Source organism: Pezoporus flaviventris, unplaced genomic scaffold (assembly GCF_033815535.1).
Source record: "Pezoporus flaviventris isolate CSIRO_AGI_PZ_B2104156 unplaced genomic scaffold, CSIRO_AGI_Pfla_v1 ptg000013l, whole genome shotgun sequence".
In the NCBI taxonomy this organism is placed as follows: domain Eukaryota; kingdom Metazoa; phylum Chordata; class Aves; order Psittaciformes; family Psittacidae; genus Pezoporus; species Pezoporus flaviventris.
The window spans coordinates 29,150,965-29,171,052 of NW_026892561.1; the positions used below are offsets into that span (position 1 = coordinate 29,150,965).

The 20,088-nt window shown below is 38.5% G+C and overlaps 1 protein-coding gene across 1 annotated transcript in view; it reads right to left on the reverse strand.

The window, feature by feature from the left end:
• The window catches only part of NLGN1 (neuroligin 1), a 477,276-nt gene that overhangs the window by 436,688 nt on the left and 20,500 nt on the right, over positions 1-20,088 (reverse strand). The window lies entirely within an intron of this gene.

Sequence of the window (20,088 nt, forward strand, 5' to 3'; positions counted from 1 at the left end):
GCTGTAAGGAAGGAAGATTTTGTGAAGAAAATAAGCTTACAATATTGGGGGTCATTTCTAAACAAGTGTGTAAGGAGGTGAACTGCCTACCAGTTCATAATACACTAGCACATGCATATCAAAGAGGAAGTTAATTCCATAAATACATTTTAAAGTCACTAGATCTGAACACTTAATTTACTTGTATGCTCAGCCACAATTTATTTATAATCTTTATAAGGCCTTGGGAAAAGCAGGTCAACATAAATTATTCTTCAATCTATAGCCACTTCAAAAAGTAGACAAACGTATTCTTAGCTTTACATTGTTTTTACATTACTTACCTCAGCAATCTGATGACCATGTATTTGTGGGCTACCAAGTGTTTTTCTGATTTTTTTTGTTTTTAAGGAGAAACAAGAATTCACAGGAACATGACAGAGAAAAGTTTCTAATTGAAGTACAAGCAGGGAGGGGATAGCGCTGTTGAAGTCAGCTTCAACTTGTTTCATATCTGGAATCAAAGAAATAAAAAATAGCCTACAGTCCATAGTTGTTTCTGTTACATTAGAAAAGCTGTATTTTTCCATTTGGAAAGGTAATTGTTGATACGGTTGTTTGCAAGACAAAGTCTGTTCTCTGTCAAAAGACCCAGTGTTCCTTCCACTGAAGTCAATGGCAAAACTGAAAAAAAGCTGTTATTGTATCTATACAGTCTCTTTATCGACAGGACCAGAGATGAAAGAAACAGGAAAGAAACACCTTCTTTCCAGTATTTGGAATGTCAATATAAAATACTAATCTTTATTCAATCGTTTTCAGTTGCTGAATTTCTAAGTTTCAGTCTTTATTCTCTATGTGAAATAATCTCACCTTAAAACCTGCATCAGCAACAACCTCTAATAAGACACTACTCCACAGTGGTTTTGTTCCAGAAGGAAAGCATACATTACAAATACTCATCATTAACTGAATTGTATGCATTGTGTTCTGTAATCTGAGCATGCAAGTATTTTTACATCTTTCAAAGCAAAGAAGAGAGCTGAAACCATGTTAGAAAGGCTGTTTTCACTCTGCTGAATTGCAGCAACATGTTTTCCTGGCCAGCAGAAGCCAAGGGAGCTAACGTCTTTTGGGGGACACCAGAGGAGCACATGGAATTACCTCTGTACTGATCCACCCTTGGTCTTTCTTTGTTTTGACAGTTTGCCTGCCTTTTTAATAATCTGCAATTGGAGAGAAAGGTCTACAAATTGCTAAGTCCTACATACATTTCTCTGCAGCATATTCAGTTTATAGCTGTGCAACAAGTTTCATATGCCAAAAATCTCACATAATGTTTTCAAATATTTCATTTAGGCTAATAGAAGTGTTTAGTTTTTCCTACACACCTTGCCTGGAAAGAAATCTTGGAAGATGAGAGTCAGACCTTTGACTTGACAGAGTCCTTCAGAAGACAATTTATATTCAGAGAGTTCATTCATATTTAATAATATCATTCCAATGTTAATATAAAAGCAGAACAGGATTTCCCCTTTTCTTTTAAGTTTGATCACGTATCTCATTTTCAGGGGACAGGAGTTTGTACAGAAATTCAGAATCTCCTTTCCCTGACATGTTCGGTGAAGAAATCATTCCCAGAGTTCATTCCACAAACCCCTTAAATCCAGGATCTTTCACAAACTAAGAAAGATGTTTCTTTGTATACAAAGGAATTGCTAATCCTAAAAGAAGGAAGATACAGTCTGGATGGTTGTCCTGAAATCATAAGTTATATTTCAGTGCCTTCACATGAAAATTCCAGGTATCTCTCCAAGCATTAGTCTTCTTGTAGGCATTCAGACTAGAAAGTCCCACTGAAACAAAACTTCTTTCACCTCCTGCTCTTGCATGCAAAAAGTTCAATATATGAAAAGGAGCACTGTGAGCTTCTCACAAAGGCATTGACAATGAGGACAAAATATAGTTCTGAAGTAGGAATACCATCTCCATAACCACTGCAATGTGCAGTAGGATTATAATATTTATAACCAATTCCTATTTCTCAGTTTTTTCCTCCCTGCTGTCATATTTTCAGTCTGCTTTGAGAACACATGTTCCTTACTGGCCAGACTTTTTAACAAGAAGGAAGATGGCAGAGAAAAGCAGTACTACTTAAATCATAGGAAGCTGCAGAAAAGGAAGTTACACAGAATCCTCCCTCAGCTAGTGGAGAAGACATGTTCCTTCTACTGAAAAAATTACTTCACAAAATTCATGCTATCTAGTACATGGGACATTAATCTAAAAAGTAAAAAAGTCTCTTTTTACCTGAACAAGCATCTGTAGCTCTGCAAATATTTTTGAGTTACAACATGCCCACTAATTCTTCACTGCATGACTTCTGGTCATCTTTGGTTCCATCTTTCCTGCTGGTCCATTCATAGCAAGAGTGAATGCCTCCATGCCAAAGCATGAGATTTTTCACTTTTCACCTTCTGGGGAGCCTTTCATGAGGATTCTTCAGAGTAATAGAATCCATTTTCAGAACAGATTTTTAACAACCTTTAGATCCTTTTTGGTGCTTGATCTTATCTGCAATCATAACCAAAATGCTCCACCATCAATTACAAACCAAACAATTCAGTAAGAAATTAAACTCCCTTTACTGTTAACTAATTACTGCAATATTAAATACTGTCCTTTCAGCATGCTAGAGACAGAATATAAGTACAGAACATGCCATAAAGATAAATCACACAGCTGACTCTGTAACTTAGGTAAAAATACAGAGGGCATTAGCGTTCAGTTGGTAAACTCCCTGGAATGAATTTTTAAGGCGTTTAAGCTTATGACATCAAAGGCAAACTATCACAACTGCAAGTAAAGTAAATAGTGGAAACTGACAAAGCTTGTCGACAATTCATATTAATTCTAGATGTTACAAAACCAGATCCATTATGGAATCTCAGAGAACAAACAGATATAGATGTCTGAAAGACGAATCTTTCAGACATAGCAGATGCCTAAACTGACAGGCCATTGTGTAAAAATACAAAGCAAGAAGTCTGATACATATTGCATACAGAAATCCATTACAGTTGCATATATATTTCAGTGACAGACAAAATGAATGGAGAAAAGCACAAACCTACAAATCATGTCAGGTATTACTGAATTAGTCTAAGAATTCAAATGGAAAAAAATAAGTAAAAAAAGGAAGCCTCTTGCTTTGTCCACTCACTATCACCACAGCTCATAAGGGACAACAAAAAGATCAACAGATATCTCCATTTTTATTCTAGACTTTAATGCACCAGGTACTACTGATTTTTCTCAACAAATTAAAGACACAGATTTATACACCCTGTGTCCCTACTGGTCAAATATGAACCTTTTTCCTTCATCATACATCTACTCATATGAATCCTTTCTGTCCAAACTCAAGACAAAAGATAAATTAAAAGGGATCACCTGTCTGGTCTTTGGAATTAATAAAAAAAAGCCAACCGACCAAAAAAACCACAAAAACAACACAAAAACATCCAAATAAAATTAATTACTTTTTTTTTTAATTTTTCTTTTTAGAAAGAAACCCAACCCAAAAACAACCAACCAACCAACCAAAAACCCCACACAAAATGTCTGGTCCTGGATGTTTTTTCAGGGAAAGTTTTTGCTGTTTTCAGTGTGACATGTGGCTTTTCTGCAGGTGCGTGTATCACTAGGCTGCAGCAGCTTGATCTCTTTATGGCTTGGTTGCAACTCTATGTTCCAGTCTTGACAAGGGAGGACTGCCTATTTTGCCAGCAGGAACAGTCCCAAGAAATACAATAGAATTCCAATCCCAAGAAACATTGTTCTTCACAGGCACACTTTTCCCTTCACTTTTGACTTCTGTGGTTGGGAACAGTAATATGCTGCCTTGTATTAGAAGAATTAATTTCCTACTTGGCACAGAATCAGGTTTTCTGTCCAAAAGGAGTGGAGACAGCGCTAAGATTCCTCTCATGCCCTTAACTGAGAGTATAGCCAGCAGCTTATCTTGCTTTCTTACTTTGTGTCTGGACCTAAGAAAGTCAAAGGGAGTAAAAACACAAGTTCAAAGGAACCTGCAAGGGCATTTATTGTTATTTTCAAGTTGTCTCTATTGCAATCAAGGCCTCGAAAGAACAAGAAGAGAAAGGCAGAAATGAAATCTAGTACCAGCCGATTTGCAGGATACACTGTTATCAGGATACCTGTTCTACAGATGTGCTCAAACAGAAAGGAAGGGAAAAAAAGCAACACACAATTTAAAAGTCTGTGCCTTTGGACTTTTTGAGCAGAGCTCCTAATGCTTAAAATTAATCCTACATACATTAATAACAAGTGAGAATCATGACTTAGTGTCCATTCCTTGTCTCAGAAATCATGGACAAATCCATGTAGCCTAAATTTCAGCTATGTCTCTACCTTTACTGTGACCCATTTACTGGGTTCCCACAACAGCATACAGCTAGATGACAGTAAATACTAATCTAAGCATCCAAAATGTAATTAGATTTAAAAAAAGTTTCTGCTGAAGTTGGGAACGTCACCTGAATCTCCAGTCTTATGTTTCTGAACTATATTTCAGTTTCACTTCACAGCCTGCCTGAGTCATACCGAATGCAGAATTTCTTCAAATGTAGACTAAGGCTACATCTAAGTTGCTGTGCAGAAGTCTGACTCAATGTGATTTAACCTAAAAATGTTACTGGTTAGTGGTTCAGTAAGCAGTAAGACCAAAAACAGTCTCCCCCAAATCTCATCTGTTGGCACAATAACAACCTACACTTCTGCCACACATCAAGCAACATCACACCACAGCCCCTCCTTCACAAACTCCATGAGGGGCTTTTCCCCCTCACTACCTCAAAAACAGTCACCCACAGGCGATTGGATTTGTCATATCTGCATTTCCAAGCCTTGCCTGGTGACGACTTCTACACTGCTACTGCTAGAAAGATACCACAAGAGTCTGAGCTACTCAGCAGTCTCCCTGATGGACCTTACAGTGGGTATTCTGCATTTTGTATGTACAACTTTACTAAAAGAGGGAGAGATTAAAAGAACTCCAAACATCCTCTTCTCCCCTCCATGCCATTTTCTCATCATAGCACCAATGCTCTTCTCCTCTACAGGATTTAGGGAATTCACTCAAGTGATGCTTCCTGGTTTCAGATGGGATACAGTTAATTTTCTTCCTAGTAGCTGGCACAGTGCTGCATTTTGGCTTTAGTCTGTGAATAACCTTGATAACACACCAGTGTTTTAGTTGTTGGTAAGCAGCAGGACTTTTTGGTCTCTAATGCTCTGCCAGTGAGGAGGTGCACAAGAGGCCAGAAGGAAGCAGAGACAGGACACCTTACCCAAACTAGCCACAAGGGTATCCCATACCACAGTACAGCATGCCCAGTAGATACACGGGGGGGGAGTTACCCAGAAGGGCAGACCACTGCTTGGGTTGGGCTGGGGATAGGCTGACGGGTAGTGAGCAATTGTATTGTGCATCATTTGGGTTTATTGGTTTTTTGTCTTTCCCCTTTTTCTTTTATATTCTCTCCCCTTGATTTTTTCCTCATCATTGTTATTATTACTAGTAGTAGTATTACATTGTACTTTAGTTATTAAACTGTTCTTATCTCAACATTTTTTCAAAACTCCTCCCCATCCTGACTGGGGAGGGGTGAGGGAAGGGTGAGTAAGCAGCTGCGTGGTACTGAGTTACTGGCTCGGTTTAAGCCAGTTTGATCCTCCATTCAAATGGTTATCAATTGGCCATTATTTACCAACAACAAATGTAAGTAAATCAGTAGCACTACTAAACCAAAACAAAACTTAGACCATAGTGGCTAGGTTCTTTTATCAATTAGGAATTAAAGCTTTTAAAGACTTGTTCACGTGAAATTCACACAGACGTTTTTCTTGTGATGCGTGCTGCTACAGTAAGGATTTTCTACAAAAAGGACATTTACTGGATGTTCGGAAAAGGGTAGTTGGGCTTAAAGTTCCCACTGCAGCACAGGTCAAGCATCAGAATAAAACAATTTGTCTTGTGCTCTGAGTTATATAGTCTTGATCAAATAAAGACAATTCCATTAATATTTCTTGTGACAAAACTTTGAGATATTTGGTGATTTAATATAGTGGTGAGAGCAAGAAATTATAAAGTCACCCTAATGTACTTCATCCTTGCTCAAATCCTTCTTCCTCCTAGCTTTTTTGCTTTCTACAGTACAATTCCACTGATAGTGTTCCTGTTTATCTCTGTGTGTACATATTTTTAGAGGCATACAGGGGAAAAAAGATGAGATGCTGAGCTTGTAAGAGACAAGGCTCTGATTTCAGGCTTGCTTTCAAACTTAACAAAGGTTTGGCCTCACTATATGTGTTTTAACCAGAGAACTGTATCCTCCTATTAACATGCACAACAGCTTTTAATTAACATATAATGGCCAATATAGTTCCCAGTTACAAGACTGCTTAGTATTATGTTGCATACGTGACAATTCATTGCTAATGCAACCCATCTGGCTTCTGGAAAGCAATTGTGACTGAAAATAATTGTCTACTACTTTTATTTGGACTGTTTTCAAATGAGTTTTTGTATGAAAGGATGGCCAGTCATGTCAAAAGTGACTTTGACAGGGCAATAAATACTGCACCTATAAAACAGACTTTGATCCAGGAGCAGAAAAAAGGTCTCCAACAATTTCTTAGTGCAGTGACAGTGAAATAATGAGAATGAAATCCAGACTGAGTCTCATTCAGTATGTTGTTTAACTCCAAGTACTTAAACAGTTGCTTGTGAACCAATTTATTCGTTATCTGCTATGGACAGAGTTAGAAACAGCAAGATAGGTCTCTAAATAATAAGCTGAGTCGGCTTGCTTTCTCTCTTTCTCATATAGGAGGATAACATTTGTTTTTTACTACTCTGATGGAAAAGTTCCAAGGCACAGTGATAAATTGAGAATATAGGTGATAGGGCCTTGGTATTACATGAGCAGCCAGTTTAAAATTTTTTTGGAGATACACCAGCAACACATCCCATCAGAACCTGCTGCTGCCATTCTACATTTGCATAAGCCAGGCTGTCTCACAAACTGCTGCTCCTGTTCCTACATCTTTCCCAAGCCAAACTCTGTCAATCTGTTGCAGTTTTGAAGGCCAAACCTCTTCAATCTGTTGGTGCTGTTTCCAAGTGTGGCTCCAGCAGTTGCCCAAGCCAAGCTCTGGAGCAGTCTTTTGCTGTTTATTCTTAGCTTGCTCAGCTCTAATCCTGGCTAGCTTTAGGCAACTCTCAGGAACCCTAAATTATGAGCCTACTCACCATAGACCCCTCCCTATTCAAGCAGGAAGAAAAAGCCAACCCTAAAAGTTTGTTTAAATCCTAGGCAAGCTGAATCAGTGAGGTACCTAAAGGAGATGGCATGAATCTGATCCTAAGCCCTCCATCAGACTCCATGGCAATTACCTCTTTTCTGTTGAATCACATAATCCAAATGGAGATACAATTCTAATATGAAGCATTTATGCAAATAATGCTTGAACAGTATCTTCACTTTTAGTATGAAGATAGGCTGAGAAAGTTGGGGCTGTTCAGCCTGGAGAAGAGAAGGCTGCGTGGAGACCTCATAGCAGCCTTCCAGTATCTGAAGGGAGCCTATAAGGATGCTGGGGAGGGACTCTTCATTAGGGACTGTAGTGATAGGACAAGGGGTAACGGGTTAAAACTTAAACAGGGGAAGTTTAGATTGGATATAAGGAGGAAATTCTTTCCTGTTAGGGTGGTGAGGCACTGGAATAGGTTGCCCAGGGAGGTTGTGAGTGCTCCATCCCTGGCAGTGTTGAAGACCAGGCTGGACAAAGCCTTGGGTGATATGGTTTAGTGCGAGGTGTCCCTGCCCATGGCAGGGGGGTTGAAACTTGATGATCTTAAGGTCCTTTCCAACCCTAACTCTTCTATAATTCTATGATTATTGTTTAATATTTCATTTGTGTCTCTACTCTGGTAGGATGAGAGCTCTGTGGCCCAGTGTGCCATGCAATCCCTACCACATCATAAGGGACAAGTCACACCCCTAATGCTTTCCACAGTCACATCTATCCCCTAGCAAGGCTTTTGTAATCTTCATTAAGCTCATCCATTGGTTCTTACTAGCCTTTAGAGAAACAGCAAGCAAAGACAGTGCCTAAAGGAAGACCTCCAGCAGCCCTTTTTTCTTCATAGACAAGAGAGACATGGGAGAAAGAAGAAATGCATATTGTACCTGAGCTGGCATGATTTTGCAGTGACTACAGTGTTTCCCTTGCCACTTCTAGATTTAAATTCCTGCTGGCTTAGTGCCCCTGACAACAACTCTAGCTGCCTTGAACTACAACAGGTGAAGACCTTCCCTACAGTAAGTTTATGTCTTGTTAATATAAGCCATACTAGAAAGAGGCAGGAAATGTCCCTCAGCCAGGATTATCTTTTACAATTCCAAAAGTGTCAGACAAACAAACAGCAGTGATTAAACTGACTGCACCTGCCCACTTCTGCTGTACCTCCTCATCTCTAAGAGACAGGCACACAGGTCAGCCATGCAGCCAGAGAGCTACAACCTCCAAAGATAAAGACATTTTCCCCAGTATCTTTACTTGCTGGATTCTATGTATAAAATCATTTTATTCTCTATCTTGATAAGCACATGTCACACTCAAAGAAAGAGTTATAGCAGGTCATATATGTCCCCCACCAGCGTGTTCCCATTTCTGTCTGCATATGCTTGACAAGTGTGTTTATTATAGCTTCCTGCTTCTTACCCTCAGAGATATGCTTTAGTGTTGCTGTTTATTTCACAAGGCTACACAATCAATGTAAACACTTTGAAACTTATAATTAAAAAGGAATATGATCTGTTGAAATATTGGCTACACAGCTTGAAAGTAATACAAGTAAATTGGCTATAGAATCAAACTACAAATACTCCGTTTGAAGTGCAGCTGAGGTTAACAGCAGGTATAGCTTTAATGGAGGGTCACTCTCTGTGCTTGTCTTGAAGTATGTCCCTTATTGCCAAGCTCTGTTTCAAGTGTCAAAAAGATATGTAGAAAGTTGGCAAAGAAAGGTCTGGGCCTTTGACTAATTTTTTTTTTTTTATTTTTCTCTTTTTCCCCCCTCCTAAAAAAAAGCAGTGCAGCATTATAAATACTGATACAGATGTGAGAAAACAATAGGTTTTTCTTGTTATAAGTGTTTACATATTTTTGTGATCAAACCACCAGACCTAGCATTTTTGATCTTCACAAAGCTTTAGAAACAATACTCAGTAATGATCAATCATTATTGTACAACCCATGAATAATAAAAATAGCAAAGAGCTTTTACTTTGTTTTCATGGGTTGTTTTTTTTTCCTAAAAAGTTGTTCTTTGCAATGTTGTGATCATCTAGCAGGCTGTAGTAATTGCCTGGTACTGTATCTTTATCTGTCTCACGACCAAGATACATTTGGGAACCAAGTGTGCAATTTTTTGCCTATAAATTTGTCATCTATTGAGAAATATGACTAGAAATCTGTTTCCCTTACTCTGGTTTATTCTGTTGTAGCTGTTTTCAAGGTGCAGACCTAAGTCTTAAAACAATAAATAACTATATAAACACAAAAACTTTCTACTGGAATAAAAGGCTTCCCTGATTCTTCAGATTCCCATCCACTGTTCAAATAATATATTGCATTTTCTGTATGAAGAAGTATATCCTGACACAATATTTAATAAATATTCATTTTACTCAGGTTCATGGAGAACATGTTTAATTCCCTGAAGACTAGTACGCTGTGTAAGAGAGAAACCAGAGCTCATCCTAAGGCATAAAGCATATTAACCTGTACTCACATTCTAAAGTTACCACTCAGAAAAGCAGAAATACTCCTGAAGACTGGGAAGTACTTTGATGCAAATGCAAAATACATACATAAAAACGTAGTGCTTGTATAACTGCAAATTAATTTATGTTGAAAGGATCACAATGCTAAATACCTTTATTGGAGACAAATGATGTTTCTTCTATTCTCTGAGGGTGTTTTATACATCTCTTGTCAAGTTGTTGCTGAGATACCATGTTATCCAAGTGCTTATATTGCGATTTATAAAAGAAAAGAAAGAATTCTGCATGTATTATCATTGATTGTCTACCCACTCCTTTGCTACTTGTACCTGTTGTTTACAGCAGTGTTCCAGCACAATCAGGTATGGAAGGCTGCTGAATTTCAGTGGCTGTATTTACCCTTAGAGTTCATAACTCAAATAACAAATGCTTAATTTAATGCTGCATAAGGGATGAGTACATGCAGTTTTACTTATTCAAATAGTGGGGTTTTAGAAGAAAAACCCAAGTGACACCCATGCAAAAATCTTGAAACACTTGGAAAGTTAAGTAATACTACAGCAATAGAATAGGGCCCACCCAGCCTCATTAAAGGAAAACCTTTTGACCAAAAAATGTTCCACAAGACAACAGTTATAAGTTATAAGCTGCTGTCAGCTGAGATACCAAAATCAGAAACTTGAAGAAAACAATCAAAAACAACAACAAAACAGCAAAACTTCCCAAGCCCCTCACTTTTTTTCTTTTTAAATCCACACCAGCATCACAGCTAGAAAATTCCCCTGAAAGCAATCAAATATGATACATTTTTAGTCAATCTCAGAAGCTGCAGTTACAACACTTTGATATGCTAGACAGGAAGTTTTCTGTATTTAGCATATAGACCTGTGTCTACTATATTTCCTTCCAATTGCATAGTAAAGTAGGTGAAATTTAACTTACATACAAAATGAACATTCGATGTGTCTACAAAAGAGGACAAAGACATTTCTTCACAAGTATCAACAATATATTAGCACACAATCAGTGGCTAAAAATAAACAGCAAGGCAGTTCATTTTTTGAAATCAAAGGAGACAGGTGCTACACCTAGCTATAGCAAAAGCTGGAATAAAATCAAATAACTCTGGAAAAATGATTTACCTGTGTATCTCAGAACTGCTTCTACCTCAAGTCTAATATAACAGCATTTCTGAACTTCAAACATACTCTTCAATCATAAATACAGATCATTAACACCAAATAATGAATGCCATGAGTTCTGTAATATCAGATGTATAAATTACTTCCTCAGTGAAAATTACTTATTCATATCATCAGAAGAGACTGCAAAGTGTATCAGGATGCTGACAAATTTTTTTTAATTAAGTGACCATCCCAATATCAAGGTATTATTTTCTCAGTTCCAGAACTCCAGAAATACCTCCAAGCATCAGAGGAACCATTCCTCCTTGCTCTGCAGTCTGCCATTGAGTGTGTGGCAACTTCTACACAGACAGGGAAGGGAGGGATCCTGAACAGCATTATATGTCTTTGGGAAGGCAGAAGCCCATGCTACAGATGTCAGAAAGAAGAATTTTGCTTTCTAATTTATTAGTTTGTCATGGTTTACACCAATTGTCAACTAAATACCACACAGCCACCCGCTTACTCCCCCCAAGTTGAGGTAGAGGAGAGAATCAGAAGTCTAAAAGTGAGAAAACCTGTGAGCTTAGACAAAGACAATTTAATAGGTAAAGCAAAAGCCACATACAAGCAAAGCAAACCAAGGAATTCATTCACCACTTGCCATGGGCAGGCAGGTGTTCAGCCATCCCCAGGAAAGCAGGGCTCCATCACATGTAGCAGTTACTTAGGAAGATAAATGCCACCACTACAAGCATCCCTCTGCTTCCTCCTTCTTTCGAAGCTTTACATGCTGAGCATGACACCATATGATATGGAATATCCCTGGAGTCAGCTGTCCCAGCTGTGTCCCCTCCCAACTCCTTGTGCACCCCCAGCCTGCTCACTGGTGGTGAGAGGAGCAGCAAATACCTTGACTCTATGTAAGCAATGCGCAGCAGTATCTAAAACATTCCTGATTTATCAGCACTGCTTCCAGCACGTATTGCAAATATATCCCCATACCAACTACTATATGAAGAAAACTTACTCTACTCCAGCCAAACTCAGCACAATCGGTCATATAAGCCAAATATATAAGGACAAACAGAGACTTTTTACCCTACTGTTCAAACACTTTATGAAGACTGTATCATATTGTCCTCTAGAAAAGGATAACAGCATCCCAGTATAATACTTGGAAACAGCAATGTTAACTAATTCAAAGCTCCTCCCTCCCTCACACATACAAATCAGAAAAAATACCTTCAAAAATAAATGGCAGTAAAAGTACCTGAAGAATATAATCTGCTATTAATAAGTGCCCTAGGCAGTCTGGAACAACAAGAGCTGAACTGCTGAGTAACCATAATCAATAATACATCAGCAAAGATGTGGCTGATCTTTAAAATCCATAATGCTTGTTTGAATGGGGTTCTGGGGTCATGAAAAGCAACATGACCCAAATTGTATTTACTTCTTTATGCAGTAATCTAAAGATAACTTCAAATATTTGCTGACTTCCTTTTTATAATTTTTGGCCATTAAACGGAACATTATAAAAATCAAGTAAGATAATTGTATTCATTGTTGCTATTATATGCACATTAGATTCTTACAGCTCTTTGTAGGTTTTCCTCACCTTTTACCACCAGAGAATCATGCAGTAGTTTGGGTTAGAAGTGACCTCCAAAGCTCATCTAGTCCAACCCCTCTGCAATGAGCATCTGCATCTTCAACTAAATCCGACTGCTCAGAGTCACATTCAACCTGATCTTGAATCTTTCCAGGGACAGGGCATCCACCATATCTCTGGGCAGTCTTTTCCAGTGTTTCACCACCCTCACTGTAAAAAATTTCTCTTCCTTTTATCTAGTCTGAATCTTCCCTCTTTTAGTTTAAAACCATTATGTCTTGCCCTATTGCTACAAGGCCTGCTGAAAATCCTGGCCCCATCTTCCTTACAAGGCCCTTTTCAGTGCAGGAAGGCTGCTAAAAGGTCTCCCCAGAACCTTCCCTTCTCTAGACTGAACTGCCTCAACTCTCTCAGTCTTTCTTCATGAGAGAAGTACTCCAGCCCTCTGATAATTTTTGTGGCCTTACTTGGGACCTGTTCCAACAGGTCCATGTCTCTCCTGTGCTGATGACTCTCTGAGTTGGACACGGTTGGTCTCACCAGAGTAGAGGGGGAGAAATGCCTCCCTCAACCTGCTGGTCACACTCCTTTTGATGCAGCCCAGGATACAGTTGGCTTTCTGGACTGCAAGTGCACATTGCTGGCTCATGTCCAGCTTTTCATCCGCCAGTACTCCGAAGTCCTTTTTGGCAGGGCTGCTCTCAATCCCTTCATCCCCCAGCCTGCACTGATACCAGGGGTTGCCCTGACCAAGGTGCAGGACCTTGCACTTTGCCTTGTTGAACCTTATGAGGTTCACATCTCAAGCTTGTCTGGATAACTCTGGGTGGCATCCTGTTCCTCAGGCATGACAACCACATTACTCAGTTTGGTGTCATCTGCAAACTTGCTGAGTGAGCACTCAATCAAGCTGTGTCTCTGATTAAGATATTAAACAGTACTGGTCACAGTATGGACTCCTGAGGGACACCTCTTGTCACTGATCTCCATCCAGAAATCAAGCTGTTCACCACTACCCTCTTGATACAACCATACAGCCAATTCCTCATCTACTGAGCAGTCCGTCCATCAAGTCCCTGTATCTTCAATTTAGAGAGAAGTATTTTGGGGTGGGGACCATGTCAAAAGCCTTACTGAAGTCTAGATAAATGACATCTGTAGCTCTTCCCCTGCCCCTTGATGTAGTCACTCCATCACAGAAGGCTACTAGGTTGATCAGGCAAGACTGCCCCTGGTGAAGCCATCCTGGCTGTCTGAAATCATACTCCCTGTCCTCCACCTTCCCTAGAAGATATGCTGAGAATATATCCATCAAAAATAGTTCAGTTTTGCTGAAACTTCTAGGCAACATAAAATGACATAGCTTGAATGTTCACAAACTCACATCACTAAAATAAGGCATGTCATACTAGTCTAAAGGCCTAGTAGCAGCTATTGCTCATCCTCTTGCTCTAGGGGTATTGCAGTGTAGTCCTTCAAAGAGACAGAAAAGTCCATAAGCCTAAAATGACTATGTCTAAATAAAAGAGGAGTTCTGACAGCGTTAAACTCCTGTTAATACACCTGTAAGTCAATCGTCTCTCAAATTCCAAGTATTCTCTGCTATCATTCACTTCCACAGGAGGCATTAGGATTTAGTAGAATCCAGCTCATAGTTCTAACAGCAAGTGGCATATCAAGAGAATATTATAGTCCATCACTGGGATTTTCAAATGCTGAGCATTTTTTTATGTAGCACCCCAGGTGTTTGCTGCTTAAAACATACTCTGCATGAGCATCTGCAGATGGCATGTCAACAGGGAGCCATCTAGGTTAGAATGCACTAGCATTCACTTTGGGAGCCCCGCTGGGACCCTAAATAAAACAACCCTCCCCCCTACCCAAACAACAACAAAAATGCACACACAACCCCCTCCTCCCCCCCAGCAAACACAACAACAGGATATAAATAAATAAATAAATAAAGTTAAAAAACATGTTGAATTAGCCAGTATGAAATCTTCTCATGTCCAGCAAATACAGTACCTGGTCCTGTAGTCCTTATTCAAGTAAATTGCCCCAATAAAAATAAACAAGGCAGGCAATTCAAGCAGACTACTACAAAGGTAGCATTCTCCATGCGTAACTCAACCATGAATAACTCAGTAGTATAAATTAAGCTCAAGTAAGACCATTACTAACTATTTTCATATATAGTAGATTGATTTTCTTTCGCTATGAAAGGAGACTCTGGTTGCAGTGCTTCTAAAATGAAGACACAGCACACATTGATTTGATTGAAGCATGCTGCAGATGATATACCTACGTTTTGCCTCATACCACACGGGAGGGTGAGGAGCAGAATCTTCCCCATTGGAATTTTACACCGTTATGTACTGCATACCAAAAATCAGTTAAACGTGACAGAACTAAAAAGGAACATAAGAAACAAGGAAAAGTTATACAGGTATTTCCTGGTCCTGTAAGCTAATTGCAACATTTAGAGGCTCTAACTCCAGACAGGGGTTGTTCAGACTACAGACAACACTAGTATGACCAAAAGTATCAAATAGTCAATAACTGCAATTCATATGCAGGCTGCATAGGCAGGAGGCACATTATGAATAAATGGCACATAAATTGAGACCTATATGTGAGCAGAACACCAATTATGTTTGACAGACATACGTAAAGCACTGCCTACAGAAAGGCTTATATTCAGAGATTTATAAGAACAAATACAGAACTACAGTGTATAGATTATGTTGTCTTTCTGAGATAAAGAAATGCAACTACATTATGGAGAAGGAAAGCTGTTTTTTGTCAGCTGTAGACAAGACTCTATATAACTTCAAAGTAAGCATCAATGGTAGATTTTGATTCTCCTTTGTCACTTAAAAACACTTAGAGAGAAAAGCAGCTTAAACAATATGGAAGATTAAAATAAATTAGTTGTTAATTTTCCATACCTTAACATAGTCATTTAATAGCATGGAAACATCTCAAATCTAAAACTATTACACTCTACTGTGACACTCTAGACAGTAAAAGCTATTCTACCCACTACCATCATCACTTAACTTAATAACAATCTAAAATTAAGATAAACTGACTCTCTAAATACTTGAAAAAGATTATTAGAATGAACCATGATGGAAGAAACCAATTGCTTAAAAACTGTTTTTAAATAATTTGCATTATTACTGTTCACTTTCAAGAGTTACTTTATGAAAAACAATCCAGATATTTCCATCATAAAGTAATTGTTTATATCTGCAGCTGTCCTATAATCACATATTCCTTTTTAAAAAAAAAGTATTGCTTGCCAATGCTTATAAAAATTGGAACTGTTCTTGCATGTTAAAATGCAAAGCATTTAAAAAGCAGATAGAGATAAACCTGATATAATTTGTCAATGAATAGCAATTGTAAATTAAATTTACTCTAACCATTAGTCAGTTGTTTTATATAAGGTGTAGTCCCAGTGGTGTTTTTGTTGTCGCTTTTGTTGGTCCAATATATTACCTAGTATTTCCTGTTAAAGTCAAACAATTCTTTTTAAAAAATTATAAACAGTGTCTACCACAGAGAATCACTAGTTTATGAGAACTGCTTTGCCTAGTCTCAACACTATAATTGGAATATACCCTAAAAAAAACAGCCTTAGCTTATGTTTACATGTAAAACCTTGTTGCATGGTAAGTAAATGAAAAGTCTTTTCAGACAGAGGCTATTTGACTCTCTGTGGGCAACCCATAATACAGAGATTAGAAGCAAAATTTAGCACTTGCATGTTAAGTTTTACTGATTGTCCTGGGTTCAGCAGCAGCAGCCATTTTTCTCCTTAGTAGCTGGTGCAGTGCTGTGGTTTTGACTTTCAGCCTGGGAACAGCGCTGATAACACCGATGTTCTTTGTTGCTGCTCAGTAATGTTCACTCTGACCAAGGACTTTCTGAGCCTCATGCTCTGCCAGGGATGAGGGGAAGCCAGGAAGAAGCAGAGACAGGACACCTGACCCAAACTAGCCAAAGAGGTATTCCATACCACAGCACGTCATGCCCAGTATATAAACTGGGGACAGTTACCCAGAAGGGCTAGATCACTGCTCAGTTGGGCTGGGTATCGGTCAGTGGGTCGTGAGTGGTTGTATTCTCTTCCCTTGTTATTTCCCTTATCATTATTATTGGTGGTAGCAGTAGTGATTTGTGTTATACCTTAGTTACTGGACTGTTCTTATCTCAACCCCTGGGAGTTACATTCTTTCAATTCTCCTCCTCATCCCTCTGGGAGCTGGGGGAGGAAGAACAGGGGGAGTGAGCAAGTGGCTGCGTGGTTCTGAGTTACTGGCTGGGCTTAAACCATAACACCGATACTGAGCAAAGAATTAAAGTGTGTTGAAATAGGAGTCTCCTCTGAAGAAGGACTGTAGAAATACAGATGTTGAAAACTGTGTTCATTGCCACTTTATATAGTGATTACATCAGACATGTAGTATACCATTTACAGCATGGTTCTTTGGGTGCCAACCCTGCAAATGACTTCTAGTTTGCCCTGCTTGTGCATCGTTACACGTTTTCAGAAGTTTTAACCTCTTCCTTATGCATCTGCAGCACCAAGGGTTTCAAAAACAGAGTTATTTCTCAGTTAGGCCACAACCAGAAAGGCATAAAAACACCAGAGTCCTCCAGTCTACTGAGATGCACAAAGTTAAGATTTACGAATACGCACAGTACTGAGCTGAAGCCCAAGACAAAAACAGGGGAAAACCCCCATAATTTTTCATGGCTGCCTTGAAGTGGTTTTTGAGAGGAAAAATTGTACTGCCTCAGCAGCTTGTTTCTTATTTTGCTAATGCTATTGAAAACCCAAGTTTGCCAAGCTAGGAAAAATCACATTTGACTCAGTCCTAGCAACAAATAGCAAACAGAAGTAAAGGAACAAGCTGAAAGATTTCTATAAGCTTCAATAGACTTCAGATAACAAATTTGCTTTGCTTTTTTAATTAAACTTAATAATGACAGCCCTCCTTCATTGAGCAAACTCATGGAGTGTAGATATGACCTACAGAGTAATCACTGGAATGCTGTTATTTAATGATCTGAGATTCCATTGTTCAGTTAAAAAAGTGGACCATCTACCTTCATGCACATTCAGAAATTCAACATATTTTTGCTGCATATGATTTGAGCTAAATATGCATAAGAATATTTCAGTCAACTTTGCCAGTTCAAATTCTTTGAACTGATTAATAGTTCTAAAGGTAAAAGAACAGGCAGCATGCCATTTCTTAATCTCCTTTTCCTATCCTTCCTCCTATTTCCTTATGGAAAAAAAAGAAGTAGTAAATCCCAGCCCAGAAGAACAAATTTTAACATCTCTTTATATACTTTACACATTGTTGCCAGTTTATTTTGGTTTTGTTTTTTTCAAATGAATCATAGAATCATAGAATAGTTAGGGTTGGAAAGGATCTTAAGATCATCAAGTTTCAACCCCCCTGCCATGGGCAGGGACACCACACACTAAACTATGTCACCCAAGACTCCATCCAGCCTAGCCTTGAACACCGCCGGGGATGGCGCATTCACAGCTTCCTTGGGCAACCCATTCCAGTGCCTCACCAGCCTCACAGTAAAGAACTTCTTCCTTATATCTAACCCTAAACTTCCCCTGTTTAAGTTTGAACCTGTTATCCCTTGTCCTATTGCTGCAGTCCCTAACAAAGAGTCTATCTCCAGCATCCTTGTAGGGCTCCTTCAGGTACTGGAAGGCTGCTACGAATGAATGAAAATATATTTACTACAAAGCACTAGGAAATTTACATTTCATTTTTATTATATTACAGAAATAACCATTATGGTGTGAAATAGACATAAATTAGAAAGTACATACTGAGCAACACACGCTACCTAATAAAAGTCAGTCAGTACTTGTCCTCCATTCGGCTGCTGAAACAGCAAATGTTCTGTCCTGTCTGTACTCTGGGCAAGAATCTTACAGAAAAAGAACTCCTTAACAAAACTAAATATTATGATTTCACTTACTTGATGTGAATTTAATAGACATATTTATATGTTAATTCAGTGACAATTTTTCTATGTTAAATTTCTATACACTTACTCTAATATTTCTCTATTTCTGTATAAACCATTTTTAACAACAAATTATAGATCAAAATTTTGTATTTCTAATTTAGCTGTTTGCTCAAGGTGCCATTTACTCCATTTTCAACAGTGTAATTCATGAATGTATACAAGGACGAGAAAATCAGCATTAAAATCCTCAATCTAGTAGAAAGTGAATTTGGTAATTAAAACCAAAGAAAAACGTATTTGGTTTGGGCAATACTGTCTTCATAGTCATTGGCTGAATACATCAATTTATGTCCACAGCAGCCCTGTCAGTTTAAAAGCATGTCTATCTCAGTAGTGTGAACCAGGGGGGCTGAGACAAGGTAATAGTTCTCTGCCTCTCTGTTGCTGTAAGGGGAAGGTTTTGTTCCCCACCTTCCTTCTAGACTCACTCTGCTCAGCCCAGACCTTGACCAGCACTAGCTGTGACATCACATCATCTTCTTGATTCCATTCACAAGCCCAGCACAAAATTAACCATCTTTCTGTAAGTTGGGGTAGTTTTTTGTTTGTTTGGTTGGTTGGGTTTTGGTTTTTTTTTCTTGGCTTAGTAAGTTGAACTGACTCAAGGATAGGTAAAGATAAAAGCTACAGCTGACACCAGCTGTGCAGATAAGCCCAGAGAGCAAGAGGAGAGGAATGAAGATGAAGGAGAAAATGGAATATTCCTTTTAGCTGCAATAAGATCGGCTTGAGCTCATGAAACAACTTTGAAATGTCACTGGTGGAAAACCAAGATAACATTAAGAAAAATTCCAGCTGAAACAGACTAAAAGCCAATGTCAAACACTGTGAGCTTGGAGAAACAGTCCTCTCTGTGATCTTTTGAGGGCAAGAAGTGCTTCAGCTAGCACTAAGAGAAAAGGCAACTGTATTTACCTACAGTAAAAGGTATAGGCAGCCACTGAGCAAAGATGTGAGCTGTGTTGTTTACTGCAAATAAATAGATACAGAGATGGCAGTAGCTACAGACAAGTGACATATTTAGGATGGGCAGGAGGATTTTGAAGTATCATTTTGAATTTTGAAACTGCATCCAATTGCGTATCACACTCATGATTAGGTTTTCTGAGGCTGGGTTTTGTTTTTTATTTTAAACCTTAGATACATTTTTAAGTTTGTAAAACAATACTGTGAACAAATATTTTCATAATGCATACTATCTTTTGCTTTGAAAGCAGGCTACAGATGATGATGAAAAGCACTAAGACACTTTTTTGATAGGGTGTGTCAACAAAATAGGTATTTACGAGCAACAGGAAGGCTTCTAAATGATGAATACAAGCGCATTTGCAAATCCTTCTGAGAAGGACCAAACAGTGTAAAGAAACATCTTAAATTTTATTTTGCCTTTAATTTAGTATTTCAAATCCAACTTAAGCTG